General features: G+C 40.9%; 1 protein-coding gene across 3 annotated transcripts in view; it reads left to right on the forward strand.

The window, feature by feature from the left end:
- ZNF536 (zinc finger protein 536) overlaps nucleotides 1–19,261 on the forward strand; it is a 641,179-nt gene that overhangs the window by 4,872 nt on the left and 617,046 nt on the right. The window contains exon 1 of one of the 3 annotated variants that reach the window (XM_089663033.1): nucleotides 1–248. This exon is cut by the window's left edge and continues 256 nt beyond it. The exons of the other annotated variants lie outside the window; for them this stretch is intronic. The gene's annotated coding sequence lies outside the window, so the exon portion shown is untranslated. The remainder of the gene's footprint in view (nucleotides 249–19,261) is intronic. 3 annotated transcript variants of the gene reach the window in all.

The raw sequence follows: 19,261 nt of genomic DNA on the forward strand, positions 1-19,261 counted from the left end.
CGATGCGAACATCTGAACCAAAAAAAAAAGAAAAAAAGTTTTATTGCAAATATCCCAAGAATGTTCCACTAGGAACTCTCCGTGATGTGGCAAGGAACAGCAACAACAACAAAAAAATAACTGCAATTAATTAGCACTCTAAAAAAATAGTTTGATCACTCCATCCTCATTCTAGAATGTCACCAAGACGGATTGTTTCCCAATATTGGCTGTTTTTGTTCCCTTTATCCATATGGATTATGTCAGAGGTAAAGGACCAGCCTTCACTGGGTTCTGTCGCACTGGGCTATTCCAAATATTTTTATTAGACCTACCCATGAAATCTGGAAGGAGCTGTGAGACTTTTTTCATAAACCCTTGCGGAATTAACCATTTGCATGCTTGTCACAGCTGTCAGTAAGAGGCTGAGATGATAGAACCGTTGGTTCGGAGCCAATTTCGGAGTCAGTTATTGGTTTTCAAAGTTCATCCAAGGGGTGACCCAGAAGTTTAGGCGATGGGTTTATCTTCAGACCCGAACCTTACTGGGCAGGGGCGAGGGGGGGTACTTACTAAAGGGCCCTGCATTCTAACCTGGCTGATTTGTTTTCTTTTTAAACACCCAATCAAGTTAGGAGAAAATTAGAACAAAAGTAGATGTTTCTATGCATCTCATTGGATGATTGATGTCAATACAAGTTTGCTGGGTCAGCTGGAAAATAACTGTCATTAAACGTCTATGTTTTAACTGTTGTTATAGATCACCTACTGGGGCTCTGGTCATCTGGATGTTTGCTTGCTTTGATTTGTTTATTGTCAATATCTTCTATGCAATTGTTTTCTTTTTGTGTTATGCTGTTATGCCTGCCACTAGTATATCCTGCTACATTGTATAGCTTTATGAGTGGTGGAAGACTCACATCACCCAACGGGATTATATATGTGAGTTCACAAACTTATATCTACTCACAAACCTCTCTCTCTCCCTCCCTAGAGAGGGAGAGAGAGGGTAGGTCGATAGATAGACAGATAGTAGATAGATAGATAGATAGATAGATAGATAGATAGATAGATAGATAGATAGATGTGCTTGTGTCTGTATGTAGAGAAATGTTTGTGTATCTATCTATCTATCTATCTATCTATCTATCTATCTATCTATCATATATATTTATATATATATAGAGAGAGAGAAGAAGGAAAGAAAGAAAGAAAGAAAGAAAGAAAGAAAGAAAGAAAGAAAGAAAGAAAGAATGATAGTATAATAGGATAGATAGATAGATAGATAGATAGATAGATAGATGTGCTTGTGTCTGTATGTAGATACAAGTTTGTGTATGTATGTATGAATGTATCTATCTATCTACCTATTAGAGAGAGAGAGAGAGAGAGGAAAGAAAGAAAGATAATAGGATAGATAGATAGATAGATAGATAATAGATAGATCTATCTATCCTCTCTCTATTGTATATATATATATATAGAGAGAGAGAGAGAGAGAGAGAGAGAGAGAAACAAAAAGAGAGAGAAAGGGAGGAAAGAAAGAAAGATAATATAATAGGATACATAGATAGATAGATAGATAGATAGATAGAAACATTTATCTACATTTCTCTACATACAGACACAAGCACATCTATCTATCTATCTATCTATCTATCTATCTATCTATCTATCTATCTATTATCTATCTATCTATCTATCTATCTATCTATCTATCTAATGCTCTGTCTGTCTCTTGCTCCTCCCTCTCTCTCTTTCTCTCTCTCTCTCTATATATAGCCCATCTATCTGTTTTTTTCTCTGTATCTACATCAAATATATATATAATGACAGAGTAACTTTATTTTTATTACACCTTCTCCTGCACACACTCATAAAGAAACTTTTCATTTCAGGTGATAAAAGTTTGCCCCCCGTGTTTCCTAAGCTCCAAGGCTTTCTTCCGTTTTCATCAAAAACACATCGCCATAAACCAAAAACATTTCACCCTAGGACAGTGCCTTGCTAGGGACACCAGACCGGTCCTCAAGAAAAGCGCATTCATGGCGTTAGTCTTTGCTTTCCTACAACCGAAGTTGCTCACTCCCATACTTCCCCCTGCCATTCTGGCTGTCCTGCCTTGCTCACAAATATTTGATTTTAGGGCGTTCGTAGGTTTTTCGATGCGTCCACTAAGCCAGCAGTTCAGATGCAGCTTTCAGTGCTGACCAATTTAAATTTTTTCAGCCCCTTCCTGATCAGATAGTAATCAGCCCCCCCTCCCTCCCCCCTTATAAACGAGTGAAGGTTCCCTAAATCTTCATCTTGTGTTAAACCCACCTGGTTTCCCAGGCAGTTGAAAAAAACATTTCTCTGGAAGCCAAGTTGTAGGTATTTTTTCTGTGTTTTTTTTTTTCTTTCCGTTGACGAAATATCTGCTCGTTGTTTAATCTTTTAATAACCTCACTATCCATTGATTTAGCAACTGCAATTGCAGCAGTAGTCAATTATTTAATTATTTTGGTTTTAATGCAGCACAGCAAGAAAATGTCATATTTCCACTCGCCATTAATTTTCTGCATTAAGAGAGAGACGTATTAAACTGTCGTCCACAAACTGTGAGTTAGGCGCGGTAACGACTTCCGACAAACAGTTTTTCTTTTTTTTTTGGTCTTTTTTTTAGCCGCCATACATTACACAGTAATGGTTAAAGCCACCTTTTCATGAATCAAGTAGCGTTTTCTGTGGTCACTCTTTCAATGTCAAGGGTGGGTGTTTTTTCTTTCTAATAAGGGTGTTGGACATCTACTGACTGGTCAGGATAGAGGACGTGAGAATTGAATGGAGGACAACTCAAGTGGACTTTTGAAACTTCAAACTCTGTATCAAGAGCTAACAGCTGTAGGCCTCTGTGTGGTCCTCATGGGTTAAGGTACGAAGTGGCGTGTACGTAGCGGTGACATCACCCATGCCATTCGTCCGGGGCAGAGAAAGACACTGAGCGCATCTCCCATCTGCCAGCTTGACACTACTGGGGTTGCTTAATCTTGGTTTATACTTTTCAGAGTTGGCGGTTTTGGCATGTAAGTACATGAATTAGACGAGGCTTTGAAGGGCTTGTTGAGATGTTTTGGGCAAAACCTCAAAACTTTAATTCTTTACTCTTCCTATGCAATGCAGGGTGCAATCCAGAGATGCAATGAATAGATTTCCTTTCCTTCAGTCTGATTATTGCTTAGAATTGTTTTTTGTATTGTTGTGATGTCATTTGATATTGCTATTTGGCGGTTATAACTGTGTGCCTCCATGACCAAGGATGGACCAGGAATTTGTAATACTAGGAAGTGATTTTAATATAATAGGAAGTGCTATATGTGTAGTTTATGGAACTGGAGGGGTAAGATTAGTTTTGTCGAAGGTTTATAGAAATAAAAAGTTTTTATTGATATATTGATATACTTTATGACATTATATGTTGTTATAATGCTTGCATGTATCATAAGTGCAAAAATGTATATAATGTAGGTGCATAGATATATACATGATATATAAATGATAGATAGATAGATAGATAGATAGATAGATAGATAGATAGACAAACATTTATCTGCATACTAATACACAAGCCCAGACATTCTATCTATCTATCTATCTATCTATCTATCTATCTATCTATCTATCTATCTATCATCTATCTATCTATCTATCTATCTAATATCTATCTATGTATCTATGTATCTATGTATCTATCTATCTATCTATCTATCTATCTATCTATCTATCTATTATCTATCTATCTATCTATCTATCTATCTATCTATCTATCTATCTACCTTATTATATTTCCATCAGCTTTCTTTCTCTCTCTCTCTTTTCCCTTTCTTTCTTTCTTTCTTTCTTTCTTTCTTTCTTTCTTTCTTTCTTTCTTTCTTTCTTTCTTTCTTTCTTCCTTCCTTCCTTCCTTCCTTCCTTCCTTCCTTTCTTTCTTTCTTTCTTTCTTTCTTTCTTTCTCTCTATCTATCTATCTATCTATCTATTTTTCTATCTCTATACCTACATCAAGAATAGAAGAGAATAGATAGATAGATAGATAGAGAGAGAAAGAAAGAAAGAAAGAAAGAAAGAAAGAAAGAAAGAAAGAAAGAAAGGGAAAAGAGAGAGAGAGAAAGAAAGCTGATGGAAATATAATAAGGTAGATAGATAGAGAAGATAGATAGATAGATAGATAGATAGATAGATAGATAGATAGATAGATAGAGAAGACATACATACAACAGATAGAGTAAGTGTAATATATAGATACAAACATACATAGATATATACATACATACATACATAGATATATACATACATATATACATAGATATATACATACATAGATACATACATAGATATATACATACATATATACATAGATATACACATAGATATATACATACATAGATACATACATAGATATATATATACATACATAGATATATACATACATATATACATAGATATATACATACATACATACATAGATATATACATACATATATACATAGATATACACATAGATATATACATACATAGATACATACATAGATATATATATACATACATAGAGATATACATACAGAGACATATACATACATACTTATAAACATAGATATATACATACATAGATATATACATAGATGGAATAGATAAACTGCATATGGAATGTGAAAACATTTTTTGTTTATAAAAATAAACAACAAATTCCATCCTCTCTTTGTATATATAGGTTGTAGTTATTGTATGTTTGTCATACATTATAATTCCATGTCTGCGGTTGGGTACGTTCCATTAAACCCACCAGTGAAGCCCAGCACGAGGGCAGAGAAATCCCCCGTTTATACTTTATTCCACTTTTCTACCATTTCCATTTTGCCCTCTATGATCTCTCCGGTTACTTTGTTATTTATCCGTCCTGTTTGTGTCGGCAGCGCTGTTTTTTAAGTTTTTGTTTTCGTCTGTTACATTCATCATCATAAAAAAAAGTGTTTTTCCACCTGCTTTGCTCCCCGTCTAATAATATTCACATGAATTTGAAGCGTATTTTGGATACAGCTGGATTTGTCTGATTGTCGGTTTGGCAGGAAGAGAGCGATATTTTGTTTCTTTTTTTTTTTAAAAAATGAGATTAAAAATGTGAACAGAGCTGTTTTGCTATATGTATCAGAATAAGTGCAAAAATATGGGAGACCCCATTGGACATTGATGGTTTTGTTTTAAAGGACCGATCCAGTGCAATGTTTCGGCTGTGGATTAAAGCAGTATTAAGCCCAAAAACAAAAATCTGTTATGTTGCAGTTTATCAATCCTTGGGTGAGATGGCTGCATTCGTTTTCTTAAGGCTTTTTTCCCTCTGTTTTCCCCTGGTGATCTGGACAGTAACACAGCTCCTGTATTAGAGCCCTCATTCTGGATGAAGGAGCACAGGGGGCACAGCAGACAGCAGCATTGTCAGTCTGGGGAAGGGGGGGAGGGGAGAGTGTTAGATGGACTAGCAGATTTAAACACACTAATAAATTGTAGTAAGTCTCTTATTTTTCAGCTCCTTTTAACAGACCAAAAGTGGCTGTTAGATGATTGGGACAAACCATTTACTACTAACAGGGGTGCTGACAATGATCGGCGTTTACTTATTTATGTAAAACCTTTATCCCAAAAGGGAGAACAAAACTGCTGTAACTGATTAAAAAAAGGTGTGAGCTGGAGTTTGGCTTCAATTTGTTAGTGTATCTAAAGTCCATCTAACACTCCCCCACCACCACCAAACTGACAATGCTGCTTTCCAAACGTGCCCCCTGTGATCCTTCATCTAAAGTGGAGACACCCTAAGACCGGAGAGGTGTTACTGTCCAGATCATTAGGTGAAAGTAATGGAAGAAAAGCCTAAAAAAAAAAAACTAATGCAGCCACCACATCGAAGGATTGGTAGTATTTTTAATTTTGGGTTTGATTACGCTTTATTGAGGGCATGCTCAATCACAAAAAACAGGTTCAGGTGGTGCGATCGCTGATTCAGATCCTCGTTCTGCTCCCCGGCTGTGGACTGTCTTCTGAGATCAAGTTTTCCTGCTGTTTTTTTTTTCCATAAGGCGAATGAAAAAATACAACAGGAGAAGTGAGACTGACCGCAGCAGGTGGGCGGAGCTGGGACCGCTGCTCTGGACTCTGTAGGAGATATAAAGGAAGCAAAATTAGAATATCCGTTTTGTCCGGACTGTCACTTTAAAGAAATCTGTTGGCTTTATATCAGTTTAGTAATCAGATAATATTTTTTGCGCCTGTAATGATGTCACCGCGCTATAGTAAATCAACTGCGAGCGCAGCCATGCTGAATAATTATATGTGCTGTGTTGAAAGAGTCTACGCTGAAGCTGATTGGTTGGTCCTTGAAAAAGAAGAGTCCTGATTTTCATGCTGATTTCCCACTGCTGATCACTCGTGAATGACGTGTAGTAGGGGCGAATGTGCAGTATGTGGGCACTGTTTGCTGCGACTTCATATCTGCTTGCGTAGACAAAAACGGGAAAAAAAAAAATGATTTCGAACTGGACGTAACTTATTGTTAATTCCCGTCATCCTTCCCATACACAGAGAACATTTCAGGGCAATTCAAACTTCTTTTCAAACAGCTTTTTCAGTATTATTATTATTATTATACAGGATTTATATTATTATTATCATAGAGGATTTATATGGCGCCAACAGTTTGCTCAGTGCTTTTCAATATAACGGGAGACAATACAGTTCAATACAAGAGGGATAGGAGGGCCCGGATCCTTGGAGCTTACAATCTAGGAGGGAGGGGCTAGTGGTACAAAAGGTAGTAACTGTGGAGGATGGACTGGTAGGAAGAGTAGAAGATTCCATTATTAGCTGAGGGCAGGATAGGCTTCCCTGAAGAGACAGGTTTTCAGAGATCGCCTAAAAGTGAGTAGAGTAGGCGATAGTCTGATAAATTGGGGTAGAGAGTTCCAGAGGATGGGGGAAGCTCTGGAGAAGTCCTGGAGATGAGCATGGGAGGAGGAGACAAGGGAGCTAGAGAGCAGGAGGTCCTGTGAGGAGCTGAGAGTAGGGTTTGGGTGATATTCAGAGACAAGATCGGTGATGTAATTTGGGGCAGAGTTATAAATGACTTTATACGTTATTGTTAATGTTTTGAATTTTATCCGTTGGGCAATGGGAAGCCAGTGGAGGGATTGGCAGAGAGGGATGGAGGACACTGAGTGGAGGCCAGTGGAGGGATTGGCAGAGAGGGGTGGAGGACACTGAGTGGAGGCCAGTGGAGGGATTGGCAGAGAGGGGTGGAGGACACTGAGTGGAGGCCAGTGGAGGGATTGGCAGAGAGGGGTGGAGGACACTGAGTGGAAGCCAGTGGAGGGATTGGCTTCCTTGGAATATGAGCAAAAGAACGAAGGCAACCTACCACCTATAACCAACCTATAACCAGCAAACTTCGATGGATTTTATGGAATGAAATAATAAATTGTGATTGAATATCGCTCATTCGAAGAAAAAAAAAAAAGGAACGCATCAAGCAATCTGATGGAAAGCGATTGGCTTGGGAGTTTGCTGAACCTGATTGCCCCGGGGCCAATCAAAAGGAAAGGATTTCATTTTTCAGTACCTTTTTCATTTCAACAGAATTATTGTAATTGAAGATGAGATTGAAGGATCAGATTGCTACAGGTATGGCCAGTTTTAGGATGGCTGTACAGCCCTGGTACCGGACCTGATGCCCCAGGGGCTGCATGTGGCTCTTTGTTACCCATTGTATGGCCCTCAGGGGGTTCCTATAGACAGCAGTCTGTTTCCATATGTAGGTGCTTACTCAGGCAAATGGAGGAAAAAATATTCTTTTGACTGTTTCGGTAAATGGTTTGGTTTATTTATTCTACACCATCCTCCTTTTTGGCGCTGTCCATTCCGTTTCTGTCTTTCCCCGGTGATATTTAGAATGGATGTTGCTGTGGGAAATATGAAATGTGGCACATAGAAATATTAAAAGAGGTGTAAGGTGCACACAAAGGCACTGTAACAGTCTATGACTGTCCCCTAAAGCATGTCCTAGTCTACAACAATGTCTACAGCATGTTTGAAACCTGTGACCTTCTCTTGTACTAGGTCTTTAACCATCTCTTCTACAATGTCTTCAGTCTCTGACCAACTCTTGTACCAGGTCTTCAGTCTCCGACCATTTTTTGTTCCATGTCTTGAGTAGCTGATCATCACTTGTACCGTGTCTTCAGTCTCTGACCATCTCTTTTACCGTGTCTTCAGTCTCTGACCATCTCTTCTACCATGCAAGCAGTCTCTGACCATCTCTTGTATCATGTCTTCAGTCTCTGACCATCTCTTCTACCATGTGTGCAGTCTCTTACCATCTCTTGTATCATTTCTTTAGTCTATGACCATTTCCTTTTCCATGTCTTGATTCACTGATCATCTCTTGTATCATGTTTACAGACTCTGACCATTTCTTGTTCCATGTCTTGAGTCACTGATCACCTCTTGTATCATGTCTTCAGTCTCTGAGCATCTCTTGTACCATGTCTTGAGTTGTTGATCATCTCTTGTATCATGTCCTCAGTCTGTGGCCATCTTTTGTACTACATCTTCAGTCTTTAACCATCTCTTCTACAATATCTTCGGTCTCTGACCATCTCTTATACCATGTCTGCAGTCACTAATCATCTCTTGTATCATGTCTTCAGTCTCTGACCATTTCTTGTACCGTGTCTTCAGTCATTGATCATCTCTTGTACTGTGTCTTCAATTGCTGACCATCTCTTGTACCATGACTTCAATCACTGACCATCTCTTGTACCATGTCTTCAGTCTCTGACCATTTCTTTTACCATGTCTGCTTTCGCTGAACAGCTCTTGTATCATGTCTTTAGTCTTTGAGCATCTCTTGTACCATGTCTTGAGTTGTTGATTATCTCTTGTATCATATCCTCAGTCTGTGGCCATCTTTTGTGCTACATCTTCAGTCTTTAACCATCTCTTCTACAATGTCTTCGGTCTTTGACCATCTCTTGTTCCATGTCTTGAGTCACTGATCATCTCTTGTATCATGTCTTCAGTCTCTGAGCATCTCTTGTGCCATGTCTTGAGTAGCTAATTATCTCTTGTATCATGTCCTCAGTCTCTGGTCATCTCTTGTACTATGTCTTCAGTCTTTAACCATCTCTTCTACAATGTCTTCGGTCCCTGACCATCTCTTGTTCCATGTCTTGAGTTGCTGATCATCTCTTGTATCATATCTTCAGTCTCTGACCATTTCTTGTACCGTGTCTTCAGTCACTGACCATCTCTTGTTCTATGTCTTTAGTCACTGATCATCTCTTGTACCGTGTCTTCAGTTGCTGACCATCTCTTGTACCATGTATTCAATCGCTGACCATCCCTTGTACCATGTCTTCAGTCTCTAACCATCCCTTGTACCATGTCTTCAGTCTCTGACCATGTCTTGTACTTTGTCTTCAGTCTTTATCCATCTCTTGTACAATGAGAGTATAAGTTGAAGAGCCGACAACTCGTTCTCTCGATAAAAGTACTTTATTAAGAAGGGTGCAGTGTGCAAGTTACAGCAGCTTACATATTTTGGTAAAAACCTTATTCAAAGGCAGGGTTTTTTTTACCGAAATGCGTAATCGGCTGTAACTTGTACACTGCACCCTTTATTAATAAAGTACTTTTATCGGGAGAACGAGTTGTCGGCTTTTCACCTCATACTCTTATGCTCTTTAAAGTGCCAGGAAGACACTGTCAGCTTTGGAACACCATTGGTCTACCTCCAGGGAAATCAACCTAAACGTACACTTTCGTTTGTGATCTCTTTTACCATGCCTTCAGTCTCTGACCATCTCTTGTACTAGGTCTTCAGTTTTTAGCCATCTCTTCCACCACATCTTCAGTCTCTATCCACCTCTGGTTCTGTGACTGCAATCTCTGACCACCTCTTGTACGATATCTGCAGCCTCTGACCACCTCTTGTTCTGTGCCTGCAATCTCTGACCACCTCTTGTACTATATCTGTAGCCTCTGACCACCTCTTTTCTCTATGTCTGCAGTCTCTGACTATTTCTTGTAGCATGCTCATAGTCTTTGACCATCTTCTGTTGCAGGTTGGCAGTCTCTGACAGCTTTCTGTAGCATTCCATTCACCTAATATTATGTGCAGCCCTTTGATAAAGTCAGGGCCTGCACTTGAGACCCTATATATCAAGAAAATTGACTACCACTTCTGTAGAGCCTTCTTTCAGAGATGTGACCCCACAATATAATAAAAAATCTTTGTGCCCCAGAGAGGGGAGGTGCTTTCCTATCCCATGGTCCATGTATTGACACACTGCACCATTGCTGATCTTCGGCCGCTGAAGCTTCACTTCCAGGTGTGTTGAATATCTGACCCTCCACCATCATATTCTGTGGTTCCTCACGCTGACTTCTACAGGACTGCAGGACGTACGTGAACCAACGTGTGCAATGGGGGAGCAGATATTCAACACACTCAGAAGCAACATGGTGGTCCTAAGACAAAGGGCCACCGGAAAAGTATCTACCTTCTTCTTTTACAGAGTGGGCTTAGTTTCGTTTTCCCCATGAACAGGCCAACAGGGTCACTTTACTAATAGCCTAACCATAGAAAGGCATACAGTCCATGACAACATGTCCACATTTCAGTCCACTTTCCTATGATCCTATATAGTACAGTAAATAGCCCAAAATTGCCTGATTTGATAGACATCCCAATGCATTAAAAGGAACCTTTCAAGAGAGAGCCATGGGGGCTGCCATTGTTAAGTTGCCAATCTCAAGGGTGTTGAGGCACCAGATATCTTTCTCATTTCAGGTGAGGGACCCAACAAGTGGTAAATTGTGGAATGGAGAGATTGGTACTTGGCCAAACACCTTAGCTATGGAAGCTTCCATATCACTCCCTTTTTGAGCCCAGCAAATGGACATTCATTAGTGATCACTGGGGCACCTTGAGGTTACTACCAATGTTCCCCTTTCCTCAACACCACATAGAAATTTGCTGCTTTTCGGCAGCACTCTGGGACTAGAACAGAGGCGTAGCTAGGATATTTTGCGCCCGGGGACGAACGGCCACCTCATGACACCAACCCCCCCCCCCCCGCTTCATATGGTCCCTGTAAACACCCCCCCCGTCCTGATCACATTGCCCCCCCCCTTTCATCCATAGCACTACTCACCCGGCTCGGCTCTCCCCTCATCCCCTCCGGCACATGCCCGGCTCACTGCCCTCCTCTCCACTCCTCTCCCGGCCGGCTCCTCTCTCCTCTCATAACTCACTGTGGATGGCAGACATATCAGATGACACGTCTGCTGCAGCCACTGCAATGATCTTGTGACCTCATTTTGGCGCCCCTGTACCTTGGCGCCCAGGTACATATGTACCCCCCTGCCCCCCCAGCTACGCCTCTGGACTAGAATGAACCTGTGCATTTTGCGATGCCATAGCTTTTTTTAAAAAAATAAAAGGGCATATCAAGCCAAAGAAGCCAAAAAATGTCTATGAGTGGCCATGGAACTGCCGAACCAACTGATTGGATTTCTGGTTGGGAGAACCTCAGCTGGTGATGAACAGGATTTCACTTTTATCCTCAAGACAAAAATAAAAAAGTTGCTAAAGCTGAACTCCAGGTACTCGAAATACATGTGTGGCAACTGTGTTACGATTATACATATATCATCTACTTCAGGGTTTTTCAACCAGGGTTCCATAGAACCCCAAGGTTCCTCCAGAGGTTGCTAGGGCTTCCTTGAGCAATGAACAATTTCTTCCTCTCAGATAAGTTCCCACTGACACCGTTCATCTTATTAGCTATCTGTAAAGGGATAATTCTTTGTAATGACCACACACGTAAGGAATATTTTTCCCAGTGACCATTAGACTATTGTATCAGGAGGTGTAGATATAGTAATTTTTAGCAGGGGTTTCCTGAGACTGGAAAGTGGTTTCAAGGGTTCCTCCATGTCGAAAAAATGCTGAGAAAGGCTGAGCTGCTTGTTTTGGTGCTCCTAACCTGGTTTAGAATACCGTAGCTTTATTGAGATGGCTGTTCTTCTGCTTAGAGTGTTTGGCCAAACTGTACAAGGAAAAGTCACCCTTCATCTTCTTCTCCCTTTGTCTTCCCCCAATGGACATTCATTAGTGATCACTGGGGCACCTTGAGTTACTACCAATGTTCCCCTTTCCTCAACACCACCTAGAAATTTGCTGCTTTTTGGCAGCACACTGGGACAAGAATGAACCTGTTCTTTTTTGCGATGCCATAGCTTTTTTTTTTATTTTTAAAAGGGCATATCAAGCCAAAGAAGCCAAAAAATGTCTATGAGTGGCCATGGAACTGATTGGATTTCCGGTTGGGAGAACCTCAACTGGTGATGAATAGGGTTTCACTTTTATCCTCAAGACGAAAAAAAAAAGTTGCTAAAGCTGAACTCCAGGTACTCAAAATACATGTGTGGGAACTGTGTTACGATTATACATATATCATCTACTTCAGGGTTTCTCAACCAGGGTTCCATAGAACCCCAGGGTTCCTCCAGAGGTTGCTAGGGCTTCCTTGAGCAATGAACAATTTCTTCCTCTCAGATAAGTTCCCACTGACACCGTTGATCTTGTTAGCTATCTGTAAAGGGATAATTCTTTGTGATGACCACACATGCTAGGCGCATTTAGCACTTGAGCTTTCATTCATTCCAATGGCTAGAATAAATCAATATTTTGGCCATGGGAATTAATGAATGCTCAAACACTTGATACACCCCAGCGTGTCTAAATGTGTCTAAACGCGCCTACACGCTAGGCGCATTTAGCCCTTTAGTGTTCATTCGTTTCAATGACCAGAATAAATTAATATTCTGGCCAAAGAAATGAATGAACACCCAAGCGCATCTAAACTCGCCTAAAGGCCAGGCACATTTAGCCCTTGAGCGTTCATTCGTTCCAACAAGTTATTATTCTGGCCAGTAGAATCAATGAATGTTCAAACACTTGATGCACCTAAACTTGCCTAAATGCTAGGCACATTTAGCACTTGAGCTTTCATTCATTCCAATGGTTATAATAAAACAGATATTCTGGCCAATGGAATCAATGAACGCTCAAACGCTTGATACACCCCATTGTGTCTAAACGCGCCTAAACTTGGATAAACACTCCTAAACACTAGGAACATGCAGCACTTGAGCATTCATTTATTTCAATGGCCAGAATAAATTATTGTTCTGGCCAAAGAAATGAATGAACGGCAAAGTGCGTCTAAACATGCCTATACGTGCCTAAATGCTAGGTACATATTGCACTTGAGCTTTCATTCATTCCAATGGCTAGAATAAATCGATATTCTCACCATAGGAATTAATGAACGCTCAAACACTTGATACACCCCAACGTGTCTAAATGTGTCTAAACGCGCCTAAACTTGGATAAACACTCCTAAACACTAGGAACATTCAGCACTTGAGCATTCATTTATTTCAATGGCCAGAATAAATTATTATTCTGGCCAAAGAAAGGAATGAACGCCCAAGCGCATCTAAACATGCCTAAACGCTAGGTACATTTCCCAGTGGCCAGAACAAATTATTATTCTGGCCAATGCAAGGCTTGATGCACCTAAACGTGCCTAAACGCTAGGCGCATTTAGCACTTGAGCTTTCATTCATGCCAATGGCTAGAATAAATCGATATTTTGGCCATGGGAATTAATGAATGCTCAAACACTTGATACACCCCAACGCGTCTAAATGTGTCTAAGCACGCCTACACGCTAGGCACATTTAGCCCTTTAGTGTTCATTCATTTCAATGGCCAGAATAAATTAATATTCTGGCCAAAGAAATGAATGAACACCCAAGCGCGTCTAAACTCTCCTAAAGGCTAGGCACATTTAGCCCTTGAGTGTTCATTCATTCCAATGGCCAGAACAAGTTATTATTCTGGCCAGTAGAATCAATGAACGCTGAAACGCTTGATACACCCCATTGTGTCTAAATGTGTCTAAACGCGCCTAAACTTGGATAAACACTCCTAAACACTAGGAACATTCAGCACTTGAGCATTCATTTATTTCAATGGCCAGAATAAATTATTATTCTGGCCAAAGAAATGAATGAACCGCCCAAGCGCATCTAAACATGCCTAAACGCTAGGTACATTTCCCAGTGGCCAGAACAAATTATTATTCTGGCCAATGGAAGGCTTGATGCACCTAAACGTGCCTAAACGCTAGGCCCCTTGAGTGTTCATTAATTTCAATGGCCAGAATAAAGTAATATTCTGGCCAAAGAAATGAATGAACGCCCAAGCGCGTCTAAACTCTCCTAAAGGCGAGACACATTTAGCCCTTGAGTGTTCATTCGTTCCAATGGCCAGAACAAGTTATAATTCTGGCCAGTAGAATCAATGAATGCTCAAACACTTGATGCACCAAAACTCACCTAGAGGCTAGGCACATTTAGCCCTTGAGTGTTCATTCGTTCCAATGACCAGAATGAATTAATATTCTGACCAATGGAATAAATGAATGCTCAAACTTTTGACACGCTTAAATGCGTCTAAACACACCTAAACACTGAGCACGGTTGGTATTTGAGCGTTCATTCAGTCCGATGACCACAATAATTTTATATTCTGGCCAATGAAATGATGGAACGCCCATACACTTGACCAGGGGTGGACTGACAACTCATGGAGCCCCCGGGCAATAGGGGATCATGGGGCCCCTGTGTCCTTGCCCACACTCAAAGCACACCCAAAAAAGCCTATAAAAAAGGTAACGGGCATGTAATGGGGCCCCCTACTGACCCGTGTGCTCGAATGGTCAGTCCACCCCTGTGCTTGACGTGCCTAAACTCGTTTGAAAAGCGCGGCTTTAGGCGCGGTTTTTACGTTGCCTTTTCTTGCCAGGTGCAGAGGCGTTCAGAGGAGTGATGAGGCCTGAGTATTACTACATATATATCATGATTTCATTCAAACATTACACGTGCTTCATTGAATAAGCCCCTTTGGTGTCTTTTATAATTCGAGGAGTTAGCAAAGAGCAAAAGCCAAGTAAAAAAAAAAAGAGCAGTAGTACCTAGCAACCAATCAGAATCGATCCTATGGGAGAGCAGCGTTTCCCAAGATGAAATCCGATTGGCCGCTGTTCATCGTCGCGCTTTGAATAAGCCTGACGCAAGACTCCCTCGCCTCTCCCTCTCTCCTCAGAGTTCCATCCAAGCTGCGCCTGGTGCTCACAGCGTTAATCAGTTGAAACGACTCGTATTATTTCAGCGTCACTAAGCCAGAGATCATTCCTCCGTCTCCGATGAGATCTCCCCCCCGCCGAGCGATAATCTTACACTACCTGCTCCTGTCCCCTCCTCTCCCCCCCCCCCCTCGTCTCCTCCTGGAGCAGGGGCAACTGTAATATTTGTATTTCCTCCGCCGTGCATCATTTATGATGCGGTATATACAAAATCAATGCTGATTGCTTCGAGCTATAATTTGCTTCTGTGATAATCGCGTTTTTTTTTTTTTCTGGTGCAACAGTGGTGTGCAAGTCGGGAGGGGAATCTTTATTTAGATTCTCAGGTAGTTAGGGTATATCTGCAATAGGAGGGGGGCAATGGGCTCCTGGGCCTGCGAGGTCAGAGGGCCCAACCGTGACCGCCGCTTTCGCCTAATATCCCGCCGCTGTGCTCTCATTACATTATGTAAAGAATTAAAGCACATTTCTTCCCTGACATCCTTCTTTTTTTTTGTGGTTCTGCTATCTGTCTGAACCTCTGGAAGGCTTATTAGGCTTATTCAAATAGCTGAAATTTTAACAGATTCTGTTAAAAATTTGCTCTGCGAGGGCTGCATGGAGGCTTAGAGAGGACCAGGCGCATGGAGGGTGCCATTGCATAGAATATGAGTTTCCTGGTGACTTTATTTGGATAGTTAATTTGCATTACAAGGTACTTATATAGCGCCGTCAATTAATTTACGCAGCGCTTTATACACATATATATATATTTAAAGGGGCGTCTATTGCACATTGGTCAGTAATTGCTTTTACTTGCTTTTATTTACTTTTGAATTGTTTACCACGTGGATCAATAAACGCCAATTTTTTTAAACTACTACACTATAGCAGGCCATAGATGGGTCTAAAATCGGCCGATTTTCAGGCCGTTAGTAGGTTAATTGGTCAGCTGTTTTTTGGGATTTTGGCACATTTTTTTTATTGGTAAATTTGAAAAATCGGCCGATTTTCGCGGCAATGATGGGCAAAACGGTCAACCTTTTTACCGATAAAAAATCTGCGCATGAGCCGTGACCTGCTAGAAGAAAAAGAAAAATTCCAGTCCGCTGTTATATTTCACATGAAAAAGTCTTGCGGTTGCAACAATGAATCTATTTGTATCCGAATAAAAACATCTGTATCCAAAATAGATACAAATAGATACATTGTTGCAACCTCAAGACTTTTTCATGTCAAATATAATAGCGGAGCTCTCTGCAGAGAGCTCCGCTATTATATTTGCTGGCCGTAGACCAGAAGGAAATCGTCCGGTCTACGTTTTGTTACCGTTGGTGGCAGGGGTGGACTGACAAATCATGGGGCCCCCGGGCAATAGGGGATCATGGGGCCCCTGTGTACTTGACCAAACTCAAAAAAGCCTATGAAAAAGGTACCAGGGGCATCTCATGGGGCCCCCTACTGACCCCGGGCCCTTGGGCAGTGCCTGAGTTTCCAAATGGTCAGTCCGCCCCTGGTTGGTGGTAACATCGGCCTATTGAACGACCGATTTTGCATTATTTTTTTTTTTAAACGGCCAGTTTTCGACCCGTCTATGGCCTGCATAAGGGCTATTTCTTGCTGGCTCCTTGGTGAGCCCAGGGGCGGACTGACCATTTGGAAACTCGCACACTGCCCGATGGCCCGGGGTCAGTAGGGGGCGCCATGAGATGCCCCTGGTACCTTTTTCATAGGCTTTTTTAAGTTTGGGCAAGGACACGGGGCCCCATGATCCCTTATTGCCCGGGGGGCCCCATGATTTTTCAGTTCGCCCCTGGGTGAGCCCAATATCCATTCCAGAGCCCAAGCAAAAGGAGTCTGTGGTAAGTGACACCATTCCTAAGGATGACGCACGTCCTGATGTAAGCTGCCCAGTACCTTGTCCATTTCCTAGAGGGAGACAACGGTTTGGCTGCTCTATACCCAGAGGAAGGAGAGTCCACTAAGACGGCCCAGCTCATCCATCCCATCCCATGAGGGGGACCTCTGGTTTACTTATCACATGTGTATTAAAAATACACATCTGGTGAGTGCGTATTTTTGCAGTTTGTCACCAGACCACTGGATCGTGAAGTCACTAACAACTCCTGTATTGAATCATTTGTCACGAACTGTCACCATTTTATTCATTTATTTGATTTTTATTTTAATCTTTTTTTATCTGGACTGGAGTATATATTGATCATAACATATATTATATTGGAGTATATACTGTACTTTTTATATATATATTTATGAGGTTTATGTTTATAAATAAAAGAATTACTTGAAGCGCTCACTGATTGCATTTATCATATATATATATATATAATTTTTTATTTCAGGTACTTATATATCGCCGTCAGTTTACGCAGCGCTTTACATATATATTGTACATTCACATCAGTCCCTAACCCTCAAGGGGTGTACAATCTAAGGTCCCTAACTCACATTCATACATACACATACTAGGGACAATTTAGACAGGAGCCAGTTAACTAACCAGCATGTCTTTGGAGTGGAGAAAACCCACGCAGGCACAGGGAGAACATGCAAACTCCAGGCAGGTGGTGCTGTGGTTGGTCCCTAAATATAAAAATAAATAATATTTCATCATAAATCTTGGCCAAAATGTATTCAGTTATCTTTTTAGTAAAAAAAAATAACCCAAATTAGTCTATAATCAAAAATTATAATTTTTACATTTTTATTTTTTTTATATATTATTATTTGTTTTTTTGGTTTTTTTTTTACATACTGTCACCCTAGCAGTACAGTGTCTACTACTACTTGTGGGGGGTGATAAAGATCTTTTTTTTAGACTGATTGCTTTTACACTTATAAAGGCTGTAAAAGCAATCATTTCTCCTTCTCTCTGGCTGCACTCTTGCAGCCGTTGAGAAATAGAGTGAGTTGTGATTGGTCACAGCTCGTCACATGGTACAAGGCTGTTGTGAATAGCCCTGTACCATATGATGTCTGTGATCATTCACAGATTTCACATGTAGTAAGCAATGATGTCAGAAGTGACATCTTACTACTCTGCATGTGATCACTGATTGGCCAACCAGTGATCACATGATCGGGACCTCGCACAGAGGTCCCGTACAACGATCGGTGTTCCACTGTGTCCGTAGGACACAGCAGGCACTGGATCGTGGTGCTCCGTGCTCCCAGGGAGCGCGCACAAGCAGGGGGCGGGGAGGCCTCCGTCCGGCCGTTTATATACAACAGCTGGATGGGAAGTGGTTAATACAAAGTTGATCCAGGGAATATCCGATTGCCTCTCGGGGGATCAGGAAGGAATTTTTTTTTCACTGCAAATTGGATCATGATTTGCTGTTTTTTTTTTGCCTTCCTCTGGATCAACTGTGGGTGTAGGATTATAACTTTTTTTTTTTCTATGGTTGAACTGGATGGACTTTTGTCTTTTTTCAGCCAGACTAACTATATATGTAATACTTTTTAGACAAACATAGTTTTTTTTTTTGTTTTTTTTTCTACGAAAGATTAATACAAAATCATTTTGGGAGTACCCCTGAACAATCCAAGCTGGCCGACTCACTGGTTCGTTGGGTTGGTGTTCCTATACCCGAGCGTAACCTACTTCAAACTACCATGTCCAAAAGAATGGTCCTCTATCGTTGAATTATTTAGTGGGACATTTGCAGTCCAGCTAATAATTATTTTATTGGTCTCAAAAATTACAAAAAGGTTACAAAAAAGTTTCCAAATAAAGGCCGTAAAACATTTTTTTTTTTGCTGTGCCTCTATAGAGCTTTAGGCATTCTTCAACTCTTCCACTGGTGGTGGAACGTTCTCTAAGGGCTACCTTAACCTCCCTAGCCGTCTGATTATGTCAGTATTTCTGTGCTCAAAGCGGTACATTTGCATGGAAATATGTATTTTTTTTATTGTAGGCCTGTCATTTCTAGGAATAACTCACTGAAATCTGTCCGAACAAGAGTCTAGTAAACATC

This window comes from Staurois parvus, unplaced genomic scaffold (assembly GCF_062004578.1).
Source record: "Staurois parvus isolate SC_StPar_1 unplaced genomic scaffold, SC_StPar_1.0 ptg001614l, whole genome shotgun sequence".
Taxonomy (NCBI): domain Eukaryota; kingdom Metazoa; phylum Chordata; class Amphibia; order Anura; family Ranidae; genus Staurois; species Staurois parvus.